The sequence below is a fragment of the Ylistrum balloti genome, unplaced genomic scaffold (genome assembly GCF_031769215.1).
Source record: "Ylistrum balloti isolate Yb309-2 unplaced genomic scaffold, AGI_CSIRO_Ybal_v1 Utg371540, whole genome shotgun sequence".
Taxonomy (NCBI): domain Eukaryota; kingdom Metazoa; phylum Mollusca; class Bivalvia; order Pectinida; family Pectinidae; genus Ylistrum; species Ylistrum balloti.
In genome coordinates, this window is record NW_026782794.1 from 36,920 (window position 1) to 54,830 (window position 17,911).

At 34.9% G+C, this 17,911-nt stretch overlaps 1 protein-coding gene across 1 annotated transcript in view; it reads left to right on the top strand.

Moving 5' to 3' along the window:
* The window catches only part of LOC132562889 (stathmin-like), a 39,001-nt gene continuing 21,090 nt past the window's right edge, over nucleotides 1-17,911 (top strand). Inside the window, exon 1 of the mRNA XM_060227665.1 lies at nucleotides 1-18. The gene's annotated coding sequence lies outside the window, so the exon portion shown is untranslated. The remainder of the gene's footprint in view (nucleotides 19-17,911) is intronic.

Genomic DNA, 17,911 nt, shown 5'->3' on the forward strand with positions numbered 1-17,911 from the left:
TTCCTCATTGAACGAAAGGTTCGTATGTTTTTTTTCTTCTGTCCATTGTGTCATGGGGCTCTGTAATCATAACGATGCGACCGGTAAACCATTATATTTTGTTTGGCGTTTTATTAATCAAAGTTGAATGGGTTTATAATACATGTGTTTACCTCCAGCGTGAAGAAGTTTCATTTGTTATATTAAAATATAGATACTGATCGCATAATAGAACATATTATCATAATTTATAATGACTTAATGATGGGGGATTTCTAGTCAAAGAAAAACTAAATAATTCATTGTTTCAGGCTGCATGTCGCATGAGAGATGCTTCGATTTTTCAAATGCAATTCATGAGAAGTATTTATTTCATAATGAACATAGTTTAGACTCATTTATTTATGTCCCAACTGATATTTGGCAAAGATCATACTACTGCCGAAAAACAGAGAATAAGTTGGGTTATAGAGGTTGGGAGAAGGTGCACAAAGGTCCCACACATTCTTTCATCACACAAGATGAAAATCCTTTGGACTCTTTGACACATTGCAGGTAAATCATAAAAGTTCCATGCAAAAGAAAAGACATCTATCCAATGAAAAAGACAGATAATAGATATTAAGGGCAGCTTTAGCTCAGTTGATAGAGGACTTTACCTACATAACCTCAGGTAAATATCTGATGATTTGTGTATCTCAGCTTCAACAGAACAGACTATTCCGACATGGTTGTATCTTTGGTCAATAAACATCATCCTAATAACTATGTTATACAGTGAGGTAGGCACCAATTTCTACAGACCTTGCCTAGAAATGACCCAGACTGTTCACTGGGTGATAAATATGGCAAACAAACCTTTGAAAATTCTTTGACTTCCTACTGATGAAATGTGCACCAAATTGCAATTGAACATATGATAATGATATACTATCAGTATGAAATGACGGGTCGAGAGGAAGTTACATTACAACCAAGATTTGTCTATGACTTATGTGCTTCACCAGGGTTCAGAGAAATTCAATCACACAAAATCTAATTTCATCATGTACATTTCCATTGAGAAAAAAATGTTTGCATGAAAGTTAAAGAAACAAAGGAAAGGTTCCTATCACCTATTTAGGTACATGTGAACAGCAATGTACAAAAATGTAAATAATGTGTTTTCATCGGATATTATGAATACTCCAAAAAGCGTTCCATTTAGTTGATCACATTTGGCCAGTATGATTTTTTTTCTTTTAATTTGTATTTTAGGTAGACATAGAAGTAGCAATTGCTGTTGAAATTTTTTTCTTTCTAGCCAAGATGATTTTCAACAAACATCTATTTCTTTTTGTAAGTGGACGAGGTTGATTAATAACAGTAGCGCCTTGTACAGTAATGGAATCAATCAAAAGATATTATCATTTGAAGTTGTTCAAATAAGACCATGCAAAAATATTATTCTCAGTAACATGGTTTATGCATGCTGTTGTACTTGCTATTGTAAATGAACTGCTTTGAGTAACAATTTCAGACATCGAAAATATAAGCAATTAAAAACTTGACCACAATCTTAAGTAGGACTAATCATAATTCAAAGACTGTGTAATCTAAAAGAGGGATGTCCAAAGACTAATAGAGACTACTTTGCAGAAACTGCTGCTGAAAGTGAGAAAGTGAAGTCTGGCCGCTTCAGGTACCTCATAACCTGCAGCTTGTTTTCTTATGTAATCTCATTAGGGAGGCAATGAGATAACTGCATAAAGCAGAGGTCAGCAACATGAACTTTCTATGAATATCTGTGTGACTTTGAATCATGATGCAAATCTCAATCAAATTTGCTGATCTAGTAAATTGAACCATCATTATTGAACTAACCAGACTCTTGCCTGCTCTTATCTACTTGTATGGATACTTATTAGCATTGATACTCTCCTTTGAAGATTACAAAGGAGGGAGACTAAATTTCAAAGTTCACCAGTATAACATAAGTATGTGACCTTGAGATTTGTTTGTACATCAAAGGATCAAACTTATCTTCTCATTTTATTGATAAGGTGTTAACAAGGAACCAATGTTTTCAAATTAGAATTAATTCTTTGACCTTGACCCCATATTTAAGGTCACAGGTGTCAAACTTGTTAAAACCATAAAACAACTTACTTTGCAATAACCAAAAGGCATAGAATTATGATATTTGACTTGAAGACTCCAAGAATGAGCCTATCAAGACATGCAAAACGAAATTATCTTAATCTGTACTTTTAAGGCCACAGAGGTCAAATTTGTAAAAACATTTCAAAATTTTATTCTCTGTAAGCAAAAGGCCTAGAATTATGATTTTTGCAGAAGGTAGGTGGGATGAAGCCTGACAAAGTTAGCAATATTCATGATTACAGGTTTTCAAAAAGAAATAACCTGAACTCCATGTTCAAGGTCATATGAGTCAAATTTGTTTAAACCTTCCTGTGTCTTATCAATCGAGATCTTGAATGTGAAGTCATAAATTATTTGTGAAAGGCATTACACATGAATACCAGGTGGGTGATGTAGGCCCATTGGACCTCTTGTTTTCAAATTATAATTTGATTATGCTTAACTCAAATGCTACCTTGCAAGATTTTGTAATGTGTCCAGTGCTTTTTTTTTCCCATTGCTGAAGCAGTCAATGGTAAGCAGATAGGTTTCTCTTAAAACACATGTTCCCGCTGTCTATTAAGTGATAGCATTTGAAAACTTTTTTCCATATGACAGCAAAAGGGATTATGCCAAACTACATATATTTTCTAACACCTAACAGAACTCTCACACAGCACTATTTTAAGTCAAACACTTGAACAGTTCAGGCATTCACTTTGTTTTTGATGAGGAGGTTGTTAAGGCAGTTATAAATCTACATTGAAGTCCAGTCCTGTACATATATACTTTGGATGGTACTCACTGAATATACGGAAGTTTTACAATGTGGTACCCACAATAAAGCTGAAAGAGACACACACACAAAAATTGCAGAACGATTAAGGGGAAGAAACAATATTTTGTGATAGTGATGTTCTGATTAATGCAACGAATAGCGATATTCTGATTTATTGACTTCATTGAGTATTGGTTTCGCCAATTAATTGACTTCAACTTTTCATGATCAATCATCAGTAAAATAAAAAGTGACATGCATGTTTCCTTACTTTCAGAAGAAAAATGTTTTGAATCATGATCCAGTAAAGGAATGTTACAAAGTGATCAAGTGTCTGGTTAAATGAGACATGTCCATATCACCACTAAAGCTTTAATAAATAATATGTTCAACTATGTATGGGACAACCTTTCTTTTTTTACTTACGGGCAAGAAAGCATGAAGTGCATGAAGCTCAAATTTTTAATTTTATCAATTTACCCCACAATATAAAAATGGAGATGTGTGTCCTTCCCATAAGCGATATTAGTCGATCATGGAATGGTTCTGATGATCAATCGTGGAATTGCAACTGGTTCTCAACACTAACTTTTGATGATGTATTGATCCTGGCTGATCCTCGAGGGCCTGATCTTGATTGGGATGGTTATGCCACAAGGGATAAGATTGACTGAAACTCTTCACAAAAGGACCAAAATGTATGGTAGAATAAAATTATTCATGACGGAAGGATCTTGGGGTGCTTTATTAAATTGTGCTTTCTATGACCCCAGAGTCTTGTTATTTCCACCAAGGAGGGGTAAAATTTACTCTTAATCCATTCAAGACAATTTCAGACATAATTGTTGTTTTGTCATTTCAGACATAATTGTTGTATTGTCATTTCAGACATAATTGTTGTATTGTCATTGAAAATGATCTTAACTTAAAAACATGGGATGATACTTGCATGTTACATACATTAAATACGTTTGCATTACATGTACAATGTAGTTAGGTAATTCTTTATTTCATATTTCACCAAGAACAGGAGTTTTTGTAGGAATTTGGTGAATTAATGCCCTTAAGTCTCTTGGTAGCATTCATACATAATTTTCTGCTGATCCTTCTGATATATAAAACTAAATGTATTACCGTATTGGATGTTAATTAAAAAAAGAAAACAAAAACAAATGTTTTATCTATTTGGTATCGCTAGAAATAGCCTTGAGACAGTACAGGAGATGAGCTTCCACTCCTCAGGCTACTGAAACAACCTTTTACAAACCACTTTGCAGTGAATATTGATCTGAACTGCAGACTGGAAGTCTGAAGAATAAATATGGACCATTTCATGTAGTCAGTGAGGTACCAACTACTACCTTTATATGTTTATGGGACAGAGAGAGGTATAGAAGAAAGCTGTGAACATTTCTTCTGAGCTTTTTGCAGAGTAATCATTGTCAAACTGCATGTCACTTAAGTTGAAAAAAAAAAACCAATTAATTATACACCTTAAATAAGGATGCAGCAAGCTGCTGTATGGACCAATGTAGCGAATGGTTGCTAATCTAAAATGGTAATTTCCAGCCAATCTGTATAACTTTGTTTTACATGAGTTATATACCATTTTTTGTCAACAAAACCTGCTTTATCATAATTTAAGGTACTAACATTTTAAGAAAATTGATACTTGTTCCTTTTAAAAACATTGAATTTATAATATTTGGATGGGACTGAGTAATATTTACTAGGAATGCAATGTTGTGACTTGTGTACATAAAATTTGTGTAATGAAGTATCTCAACTCCAGACTGGCAAACAAAGTGTTTCATTTTGATGCTAGGATATTATGTTTTGTCTTGTAAAGACAGAAATGTTTTCTATGTAATGTACATTGTTAATTTGACAAATGTGATGATTTTATAATAGTATATAAGTAGTGGTGGGACATTGATTACAGATTTGATGAATTTATCAATTGGAAAGAGTTGATCCAGCCAATGTGATTTTGCCGATTATAATCAGTTCAATAATTTTTAATTTCAGTATCCTTGTCTTCCTCTTGTTTTTCTTCTCTTCCTTTTTCTTTTTTTTTTTTTTTTTTCTCTCTTTCATTCATTTTTCAGTGTCAAAGTTATTAAAAGTTGTAAACCAAATATTTCCCCTAATTTTCCTCAACATTTCTCTCCAAGAGCCACCACTGTGAAATCTCTCTAGAAATGTGGTTGTAAATCTACCATTGCCACAAATCTCGCAAGAATTTGTTTTTTTGTAGGTTTATAGCCACAACTAGAGATTCTGAATAGTGGCAGCCATTGTAAATACTGGTATGCTGGAAAGTAAAGTTGTAGGGGAAAGTACACATATGCAAATTAATAGAAAAATGTTTCATCTTTCCATCGATGTGTAATTTATAACTATCACATTGTTGTAAAGTATATAAAACATTGTCTGAATGTTGATTGCCAATCCTTGCACGTTCATTAGGATTTAGTGGTTTATAATCCTGACTATCAAATGCGACTAGTATGAACACTTGAACGGTATCTTATTCAATGCATGGTCAGGTTCAAGTGATCTGATGAGTTGTGGCTATTGCAAGTGTGGAACCCTTGTAACTACTAATGGCAAAGTACTATTATAATAAAACCCTATCTCTCAAAACTTGATTTCAGTCCTTTTTTTCAAATTTAATGAATTTGATCAGGGCTTATCTTATTTCTTGCATATTGGGAGTGTTCTCAACATAATTCAGTATTTTAAGTATGTCAATCCAGGAACCATTTAATATGTTACAGACTGTTAACACATCAAGGAATATGTTTTGATAAAGATCCGAGTACATATGGCAGTATATACATGTACGAGTAGTATAAAGTGGCTAACATTGGCTGAAATCAGAACAGACAGCAAATCAATACTCAATTTGGTATACAATACACAACAGTTAGATACAACAGTTCAAGATCCCTTTTATTGTAGTTTTCCAACAACAAAACTGACTTGAATTTTCAACAGCAAGTGTGGATATGAAAAAAGGAATGTGGGTTATGGCATTGCCAAGGGATGACTTGGATGGAGTCTCAGTCTGTTGGAAAATCAATGATGGAGATAACTTAATCCCTAGTTGTTGCACAATTGTGTTTTATCTAAGGAAGCCCTCCCATGTCATACATTACATGTTACCATTGATTGGTGAATTTTTTTGTGTATAATTAGTGGTGTAGTCTTATACAGTCTGAACTCTCCCATGGTACACCTATAAATTTACTATCTTCTGGCATTTTATACATTTGTATGAGTTCAGACAGTCTTGTTCACCCTAGATCTAAAGTGCTAGTCATCTTCTTGGCCAGTATTTATACAGCTTCATGTGCATATTTGGTGATTTATTTTGTTTCACAGATGAGACATGATAATCTTACTTTTGATGGGATAAAACAACAAAGGTAACAATTATCTTGGGATTGTCTCTCTGTTGTATATTTTTCTTCAAGGGGAAAGGGATCTCATTGGTCAATTTTTAACCAATCTTTTTCAGTGATGGTATACTTGACCACCATGGCATAATGTTGTGTTTTTCTAAAAGATGTATTTCTTCAACGGTATGTGGAACAATTCTTACCCCCTTGATTTCCTAATGTTAATATTGTTCTGAAATCTCTTTTCTCAGTTTTCAACAGATTGTTTTCAATTTTGGTAGGTTTAATCACCATGGCATGAAGTTGTTTTGTCATGAATGGCAGTTTGATTCAACTTTATTTGAAGAGTTACTGTCCCAGGTTAATTTGAAACATTTTCTACAGGTTGGTAATGTTATTGGAATAGAAGTTCTTATTACACAATTAATTTTCCAGTGGTTGGGTGATAAGAACTTCTAATCTACTGCCTTTTGTTTTCAAAATGTTGATCTTGTTTGGAGATCTTGCAATTTTCAACCCATCACTTTAAAACTTGGTATACTTAAATTAAATATTACAACATTATTAGACAGCTTTCCCTCTTCACCTTTTAACTCATTACAATTTCTATACAATAAATCATCTATATCTCTCTCATGGGAGACATATATTGTTTTACTGAGTGATATTCTTATTATACCTTAAAGGACAATGTTTTCAGATCTGTTATTAGCCCACCATTATCAGATGGATTGCTCTACATCTGTTGTTAGTCCATACTCAGTCTTTGTTATTGCTAGTTCTTGAGAAGTAATGGATGGATCATTCTCAGCTTTCATATGAAGGTTCCCATTGGCTCCTAGTTGTGCTCAATTGATTTCGGAACTGATTAGAACATGATTTCAAAATGACCAATAAGAGACCATCTTGGATTTGAAAATAAATTATTATTATCACTTTTTCTTAGAGGATATCTATCAAAATAATACAAAAGAAGGGAAAAGGTTAAACATTATAGCACAAATAAAGACCAAACAATAGTACACAAAGGTAAAGGTCGCACTTTTATGAAAACAAATAAAGACTAAACAATTGTGGGTTTGAAGCTTGTAATGGTTCATGATACAGCTGTTCAAACTCTAGATACTCCATGTAAACTAGATTTATTGTACTGTATTTAAAAATAAACTAATGTTTTAAAAAAAAAATACAGTGTATGAAAATTAATATTGAAATACTATACACAGTAAGTCTTCACTAAATTTCCATTTGAAAAGAGAAAAAAAGTGGTTTGGAAAAGATTGAACACCAGGTGAATGATACATTCCCATTTGGCCTTTATTAGGACCCCGCATCAAGATGCAGGTTCCCTTCAGTAATTAGCTTGTCAGTCAGTCCATTTTTGCTTTCTGTAAAATGAAAATCTTGTTACAATTTCATTCTTCACCATATCAAAGTTTAGAAGTGGAGATGTTCTTGCTCGGGCAAAAGCCAGAGTGAACGGGGGTCCCGCCAGTGGAGACTAGCCCCTCTCCTGTCTGGCTGCAGGAACCGATACATACTGGCTAGAAAGGTGGTCGTATTTATACTAGCCATGTTAATTAACTGATGAAGTACTAATACACATTAGCTAAGAGGTATACATGGGTTGTCGACAAGGTCTTGCACGTATAAATGGCAATGGATTCGGCTGTTTACAACAAGATAAAGTTACACTGACCATCATACAAACTGCTTAGATAGGCTTCAGGTAATGACTTATATAATCAGGGACTAATACATGAACATGTGTAGTAGATCAGTGACGAGAGAATACCTCTTGCCACTGGTCAATACATAATTGTTCACAGTAGATGTCACTACTAAATTAACATAAGCAGATACATTATGATAAACCATCTGATTATGTCTAGCACAATTTTGAATAATTTAATCTTACATATTAACTTTTAATAGTTCATCTGCACAACAATTTGTGTATAATGTTGTCAGCTTCTCACCAAATTTGGTATGTTGCTTTATATTCAGGATACCTTGCATGGGTTTGATAACCAGTGTAATCCATCAGTAGTTGCAAGAGTTATGGGACTTTGAATGCCAAAAATATACTGCATATTTGCTTTTGGATCTAACTAAATTTGATATATGGGTTTATGTACATGCTACATTGCATGGATTCAATAAACATTGGAATCTCTTTCTATCTGCTAGAGTTATGGGACTTAAAATGCCAAAAATTTGTGATTTTAAGCCATTCTGCTCAATTATTTCCATGATTGTATTCTGATTTTCACCATATTTGTTTGTTGTCTCTTACACATGAGACCATGTACAGGTTCTGCTCCAACTCACCACAGTGGTTCTCATATTGATCATGTTTGGATATTAGATTGATCATTCCTAAGTCTTCCAAATGTAGACATAGTAAAGCGATAAGATGGCAATAATGCATTAAACAATCTGAGCTTAAGACTTCTACCTGGTATGTACTTAGAAACATTGTACCATTGATAGATACAATTAATAACAGAAATGACAATTTTATGTCAACTGTCCCGAAGAGTCTAGAAGACCAGTTGCTATTTAAAATACTACTACAGCTTGATGCCCCAGTGGATTTTGATCAAATTTGGTCTGAAACATCATTGAGGCAGGGCATCATTTCTTAAATTCAGAAAGTTGATTCGACCCTTGGGGACTCAAGGAACGGGGCCCCAGATGGGCAGTTAGACAATACTTACTTCAAAACATTACTCATCCTAATGCTGAAATGGATTTCATTCAAATTTTGTCTGTAACATCAGTAGAGAATGGTAAATAATTCTTAAATTCAGAAAGTTGATTTGACCCCTAGGGACTCTGGGGGATGAGTATTTGGACAATACTTTACTTCAAAACACTACTCATCTTAACACAGTGGTTGCTTTCAACCAAATTTGGTCTGAAACATCCTGGAAAATGGGGAAACATTTCTTAGATTCAGAAAATTGATTTGACCACTAGGGACTTTGTGCAGAGGCCTGAAATGGGAAGATAAACAATATTTTGTTAACTCCTGTTTTAAACCAGGATATATATCAACTAAATTTGGTCTCAAACATTGTTGCAAGTGCATTATTATTTCTTAAATTCAGACAGTTGGTTTAACAGCAAGGGAGATATCAGTGTAGAAAGGCAGACAATATTTTGCTCCAAAGTGCAACTCCTTCTTAATACCTGGGTAGATTTCAACCCAATTTGGTCTGAAACATTATTACAGTTGGGTTATTAGGGCTCTGCACCAAAGTGCAAGTACCCTATTGTAATCATGGAGTCTGTCCATCTGTCCATCAGCACTTTTGTTTTCATGCCACAACTTTAGTTTCCTTGGGCTGATTAAGCTCAAACTTCATACTATGCTTCCTTATCAAAAGTGCTGACATGGGATTGCTTTTTATCGTCAAAAGTCATGGTCACTTACTCTAAAAAGAAAAACAGTTTCTCTGCGACAACTAAGTTTGCTTTGGCAAAATTAAACACTAACCTCATTCAATGCTTCCTTACAAAAAAACCTTGCTTTGGATTGCTTTTCAGGTCACTGGGTCAGTGGTCCATATTACTGTTTCTCCAAGTAGAAAATTGGTTTCCATGGTATTACTTGGGTTTCCATGGGCCAATCAAACTCAAACTTCATACAAGGTTTTCTTACTGAAAGTGCTTGCGAGGGATTGTTTTTAAGATCCAGAAGTCAAAGCTTGAGGTTATTGTTCTATAGTGGAAAATCCATTTTGTGAAATAACTTGTTTGCTATAGCCAGTCTAACTCAAACTTGATGTAATGCTTCTTAACCAAAAGTGCTTGTTTGACATAGATTGCCATTCTAGTCCAAAGGTCATAGTCACTGTTAACTATAAGTTCGAAGCAGTTTCTGTGTGATCATTTGTATTTCCTAAATCAAACTTCACACAATGCCTCCTTACCAAAAGTGCTTGCTTGGGATATTGCTTTTCAATATCTAGTTCTAAGGTCGAGGTTACTGTTAGAAATAATTCAGAATTTTTTTTTTTTTTTTTTTTCCCCCATAACGATCTTTCTTGACTGTTGTGGCAAAGTGTACTTAAAAGTCTTGCCAGTAATCTGTCAGTCTGGGAGGGTGGGGGATTTCTAGCCCGTGTTGACCTGCCAGTGTACTAGTTATTTCTTAAATTCAGAAAGTTGATTCAACCTGTAGGGACCTTGGGGCAAGCGGGACCCTAGATGAGGAAATCAGTCAATTATTTTGCTCCAAAACACTACTCTTTCTTAAGTCTTAAATGGATTTTTGAAAGTGGAGAATCATTTCTCAAATTCAGAAATTGATTCAACCCCCTAGGGACAAGGGAACAGGGCCCAAAAAAGGGGAAGTTTGCTACAAAAAACTATTCCTTCTTAATGCCTGGGTAGATTTTAACCAACTTTCACCAGAAATATTATCAGGGAGTTGCAATGATATGAAACATGCAAGAAGTAATCCTGACCAAATCTTATTTTTCACTTTGGTCCAATATTCAACATAACTCTTCTAGAACAAATAGTCTGAACTATTTCTTAAGTACGCACCAATGAGAAAAGCATTTGGAGTTTGATTTGTTAAGGAAAAGGAAGAGATAATTTGCTGGGTTTTTTTTTTTTCCGTCTGATCAAAACTTCAACATCCATTCATTGATTGTCAGATGACTGAAGAGCCATGGCCCTCTTGTTACTTGATGGTATATTGCACCTCTTGCATTGAAACATCATAATAAATCATTGACATGGTTTATTTTTCATACCCCCGTTGTATGACGGGACATATTATCGTATGGCGTTGCCAGTCCGTCTGTACGTCTGTCAGTCGTAACTTTCCTTGTCCAAGCCATAACTTTTTAAGTCCTTGGTCTATTGTCACCATACTTTGTACACATATATATCTCAAGGTGGCGGAGTGTTGCATATAAAAATTTGCAGCCTCCCATGCACAGTTTCTGAGTTACTCCCCCTTAGTTGATTTTTAGGTCGCCTGAGCCAAAGGCTCATGGTGACCTATTGCCATCATGATTCGTCTGTCGTCGTGCGTCGTTAACTTTTCACATATTCAACTTCTTCTCAAGAACCACTGAATAGATTTTGACCAAACTTGGCACAAAGAATCCCCATGGGAAGCCGCTTCAAGTTTGCAAAGAAAAAGGGCATGGCCCCAATAGGGGCCCCAGGGGGGGGGAAAGGGTGTAAAATTAGGTAAATCTTTAACAATCTTCTTTTCATGAACCAACAGTCAGATTAAGACTAAGATTAAGAATATTGACCAAAGTTGGCACAAAGCATCCCCATGGGAAGCCGCTTCAAGTTTGCAAAGAAAACGGGTGTGGCCTCAATAGGGGCCAAAGGAGGTAAAATTAGGTAAATCTTTAAAAATCTTCTTCTCATGAACCAAAAGTCAGATTAAATTCATATTTGATATTTAGGGTCCTTATGGCATGGTCTACAAAGTTTGTGAATGAAAAAAAATTAGGTCAAAAACGGCCCCACTAGGGGGTGCTCAAAAGGGTAAAAAATTCAACTTTGACCGATTTCAACCAAAGAAAGCATGCCTTAGTGAAGGACATATGAGAATATGTTGAAAAAAGTGATTATGTCCTCTTTGGGGCCCATTAGGGGTGTAAAAGGGGCCATATGTAAAAACCTTCATTAAATGGCTACTTCTGAAGAACCAGTAGATGGATTTTGACCAAACTTTGCACAAAGCATCCCCATGGGAAGCTGCTTCAAGTTTGTGAAGAATAAGGGCGTGGCCCCAATAGGGTCCCCAGGAGGGGGGAAAGGGGAAACTTGATACACAAGGTCCTGGCAAGTGTTTTAACTTTTTGGGGCAATTCAAAATCCAAGATGGCCATCCTGGCCTCTGTTTGGCTAAGACATTATGGACTTCCTCTCAAGAACCATTGGGTGGGTCATGTTCAAACTTGGTACAGATGTTTTACACATGGTCCTGCACAAGTGTTGTTACATGTTTGCAACATTTTGAAATCCCCAGATTATTGACATATATTCCTCAGGTGACCGTTAAGGCCCCTTGGGCCTCTTGTTCGTAAACTTTCCTTGTCTTGAATAGTTTATGACAGGCGTATATTGTTTCACCCTGCGGTACTCTTGTTGGTCAAGTTATTATGAAAGGGATCATTTCTGTTGATGGATATTCAATTGTGTAGCAGATCATTGATTTTAAACCTACAAGATAATTGTTTTAAGAGCAATTTTTAGATATAGGCAAAACCTATGTGACAATTTATAGGTGGGCCCTTCCTCAACATTGGCCTATAGTTTCAAATTCAAAGTTTTGTTTACATCTCACTTAGGCTAGTTAATAACTTACTTTTGGGAATTTTTATTTTATAGATTCACTGGTCCAAGGAATAGTCACCTTACATTGTAGGGGAAATGTCAATGTCTTATAGGGTGAAAAAAATTGATTATGGCAAAATTTTAGGCATATAATGACCATATGGCTCATGATTTAGCTGAATACAGAAAGTTAATTGGTAAGCAGAAGACTGCCTCATATTAGGTCAGGATCAGTACATATTTGACATGAGCTCTTTTTCATTTATTTTTTTTTTCCCCTTTATATAATAATGCCCGTTTTGTTACTTCAAAATTGTAAGTGAAATGGACAGTTTTTGGTGTCTGTTTCAGGGCTCACCCTGGACCTAAAAATGCAGTAGCCAAAAAAGATAGCCAAGGGTGCTTCATAGTAGCCAATTTTTTCAAACAGTCTTGGTATATTGGTGATCGTTGGATACAATTACATCTTGAAATGGTATTTTGCAAGAAGTAATGGAGTACTCTTACAAATCAGATTTTTTCACTATATGTAATGTAATTCAATTACCTTATACAGTTTAACAAATTACATCCTAGTTTGATATTCCTCGCAACAATTCAAAATGTTTGCAGAAGGCAATTTTTTTCTGCATTTAAATATGATTACAAAGAGAGATTCCTGCTTGAATAGTGTTGCTGTGCACTTTGACCTACCCAAGAACAAGTGACACTCTAGGTGAAGATGCACCTTTCCCAGTTATTACCCATTTCAGTATATTACTTTTTTTAAATGCAATTTCCTGCATCAGAATGTATTGGTATTGAAAGCAACAGTCTGTTATATACATTTAGTATTGAGATCAATACTGTTTTAACTGCCTACGTGGTTTGGAGAATCAGATAAGTGCTGGGACAGGAGTTGTGTGTCTGGTTGCGAGGTGCCACTGGGCAAGTATATGTGCAGTTTTGAAGGCTTTGATGTAGTGATTTTTACCAAGCCAGGAGTTGTATTGATTGATACCTGTCTCCTATTTGCATTAAACCTTTGATAAGGCTTATACTCTGTTGACTGATATGTTCCCTATGTGTCTGGATGTCCTGTCCAGGTCAGCAGTCCCACAGGACTTTCAAGTGCTTCCAATCCTTAGATACATCCAAGAATACATTGTATCAGTTTATTGCCATCATCCTGCTGTGAAGTATATTTCCCTACCAGTGTTGTATGTTCTTTTTTGTTCTTTTTACTATTGTTTATACATTAATGATGGTCAGTCTTCATTTAAAATTTCCTCAGTAGATTTTTGTGTTTAATTACTCATAAGAATACCCATTTTCCAGTTAACATATAATCAAATTGGTAATTTGTATTCTAGGTTTTAGGTTATATCTTCATCACAAGGTGAGCCTGTAGAATTTGGTCACTTTGTTCCAGGATGCCTTGGATTTTGTGTTTTGATGACTCATCTCTTTGTGAGCTAAATATTTAGGTGACTGCATAAATTAGTTTATAGTATCTTAATTACTATGAAGCCTAACAAGTTATATACATGTGGTAAATGATTTTGTTTTTAATTGCTCATAAGTTGAGAGACATCCTGATTTAGTTAATTACTAGGCATTTAATTACTGCATCATGTATGGACAATTACCTCATGTCTGGTTATCTTCAGAAATGCTAACAAATGTTATTTAATTCAGCTAACTCCATCCACTCTCAAAGAGTGATATGAGTTGCCTCTAGAGATTATTTTGTTTCAAAATTGTCAATATTAAGATATGTTTTTACAGAAATCAGTAAGTATAATTATATTAACAGTTTTAAATTAAGTTTAATATATGCAAGAATTGATCTGAATTCAGGTTTTTTATAGTTTCTGTTTTCATCTAATAAGGTAATTACTTAAATGCCTGTTATTTAATGTTAAGTCTAATGCTGCCCTATTAATTGCTGTACTTTACGAACACTTGTTGGTCATCAACATGGGAAATGCAGAGGAGGATTATTTGTTACCTAATCATATAATTGTTGAAGTCGAGTCAGACTTGAACACCATTTTCATTTCCTGATGTAGTGCAGCAGACTGCAGCCTCTGCATCTTCAACACAAGATCAATATACTTAACTAAAACAATATTGAATTACCAGTTTTATATTTACCATAGAGTAAATGCAGTTCCTTCCCCTAAACATCGTCTTAATTAACTGCAAATGGCATGCAAATATGAATATTCATGTTGAATTGTGATTGGAAGGTGGTTTTCTATGGCCTCGCGATGACATCATGGAGTTGGTAATATCGCTGTACAGAGGAAATTGTCAATAATGAGGTGTGTACGTAATGCTGCTGTTCCGAATGTAATGTTAATGTTGGAGCCTTTCTGAGTGTGCTTGCTGTGTGCTTGCTGTGTGCTGGCTGACTGGCACAGAGAGCTGGGATTGTCAGAGCTGTAGTGAGTAGTCTCTGACTCATTTTCTGGCATTGTTAGAAGTAACAGACACTCCGAGAGGTAGCAACAGGTTCAGGAGGCCTTGTTTGATCCGTTCTAAATTTCATTTCTGACTTTATTTGTTTCACAGTATTTACTTTTGAAGATTTATTTACTTATTTTCTTGGATATGCTTTACGGAAGTTAAAAAGTTTGTGGATGAATGACGAAGAACCCTGAAGTGGATTTCCTCTTGATGTGTTTTGTTGGAGTATGTAGAGGTAAATGTGAAATTTCTGGGATTTAATTAAAATTAGGTTTCCAGTATTAAAAAGTTTCTGTGATTTACTTCCAGTATATAAAATCTAATTTCAGATCCACATTCCACTTGAGCATATAATGATTTGGTTTTTATGTTAATATTTAATGTAATGCAGCAGACAAAACCAAGCTTCATGTATGAAATCATCTGTCTTAAATGTGCCTTCAAGCTGCAGTTGAAATAGAAACTACTGGTAAAATTTCCAATGTATCTAATTGACTTTTAATGTATCAAGTTAAAAAAATATTGATTAAGAAAAGATTAATTGATTATTGAAGCAGTTTCAGAACTTGCTCATTAGCTGATTAGTTATTTTATATGGTATCTAGTGAAACCTGGGAAAAAACAAAAATGTAAAGATGTTTCACGTTGCGACAAAAGATTGATTATTGGTTGGTGTGTAGGTTGTGAGAACCTGTTTATGTATGGATATGATTGATGTAGCTCGGGATGACTCATTCAGCAGGTACTGATCCTGATAATGGCTCCAGATCCATGATCAGGTGAACAGGTGTAGCCTAGTGGAGCTGCAGTGACCTACATACAGCTCTCTAGACCAATGGCCTGACAGGTACTCTGTCCCTGAACTGATTGGGGCAGTTAAAGTACCTACAATGTACATTGGTTAATCATGATTAATATTGATCATATCTATGTAGGTGGTGTTACAATGGGTTAGTGGAACTTACCATTATTTATATTAGAATTGTTTTAGTAATGCTAATTGTGTATGTTTATGATAATGACAAGACATTGGTTAAGTGGCAGTGACTCATCATGGTAATTAATGGGGAATGTTTTATCTATTATAATCAACTAGACATGAAAGTTATTCTTCCAGTTGACCTATTTTCAGTTAATAAATATTTAATTGCAGAAGGATGTTTGATGAACTAGCTGGAAATAAAAGCATTAATTTTGTTTTCCACAGTTATAAATGGTTGATGAGTAGTAAAAGGTTTTGATGATATAATTGTCATTGTAGTCCTTAATGTATGTCGATTCTCATCTGTTATTAAGTTTATTGTCCCTGTCTGAGTAGAGATCAGTGCTAGACATTGAGATGTAAATTGTTAACTTGGGTTATCAGGTATACCAACACCATGAAAAAAAGAAACTAATAAGGAAGAAAGAAAAAATAACAGATTGAGGATATTACCCAATATCCACCTGTATGTGAGTTAATATCGTATCATATAAAATTCTCAACAGATTTGCTTCATATTGACCCTTTGGTATCAGCACGATTTGTCTACTCCTTGTATTAAGTTTTACAAATTGAATTTAATATTTCTTCATATACTGTGCTAGCACTTTTGCTTGACAATCTTTACTGGCTCTGTTACTGGTTTAAAAAAAATTAGCAAACCAACAGTTGAATTATTCAGGATATTATTGCCAAAAAAGATGCTGTTGTGAGTAGAAATTTAGGTTTGCAGTCAAAACACAATTTATGGAAACATTTCTAGAGTGTGGTTATGCAGTGGACTGTGCAAGGTCAGCAAGTTTACAGACAAGGTCATATCAAGACAATATACAAGCATTACAACTTCCACATCAGCTTTAAGTGCAAAAAGCATTCCTGGACTATGGAGAGTCAGTCAAAGAACCATGAAGAAGCCCATTGATTTGGCTACAATGTTGGAGTTATGCTTGTTTTTGTTTTACTTGGTTTGATTTGTTATTCTTTAATATCCTATCATGCATTGGTGGGCTGCAGCGCATCCATGTCTTGCATTTAAAATCATTTTGTGGTGCATCTTGCTGGTGCAGCTAAAGCAATCACTCTTCACTACACAGGATTTGACAAAAATCTTGTTCCATGATGAATCTTGGTAACAGTTGGACAGTAGTGATTATAGACACCCTAGAGTGGAGATCATCCCTTTGAGGAGGCAGTGAATTGAAGTACTTATTGATTGGCAAGTGCATGCTTCTGCGATGAGATCCTGCAAGCTCACCATCATACTATTTATGCAACTGCATTATTTAACACTGCAATATGAACAACATTTCAAAGTTATAAGTTGTCACAGATTTCCTTACTTGGTAGAATGTGGATGTGTTACCATTGTATGCAGTATACTTCTATTTTTCACTCATTGAGCACATATGGGACAAAATGAATTGTCAAGTCTGTTGTAATGTAAGCAGTTGTAACAATCTAGATCTGTTTTTGATTGCTAAATATATCTAAACAATTACGGAATCCTTGGTGTTGATGCTTCATCCTTATTCTACTTGTTAATACCTATCATCTATGGAGCTGTATTAGAATACCTCCGCATCCACCTTTGGTTCCTAGATATTTCTCAAATTTCATATATAGGTTCCTTTGATCCCTAGGCGTGCCCAGTAGATTTTGGGTCTGATCAGGAAAACAATGGCCAACAGGTGGCCATCTTTGATTTTGACTTTGAATGATGGTTATCGCTAATTTTGTGGAAGTACAGGATGGATCTCTTAAATTTCGTATGTAGGTTCTCCTTTGTCCCTAGTTGTGTCCATTTAATTTTGGGACTGAACAGAAAAACAAAATGGCAGACAGGTGGTCATATTGGATTTTGACTTAGCATGTTTGTTA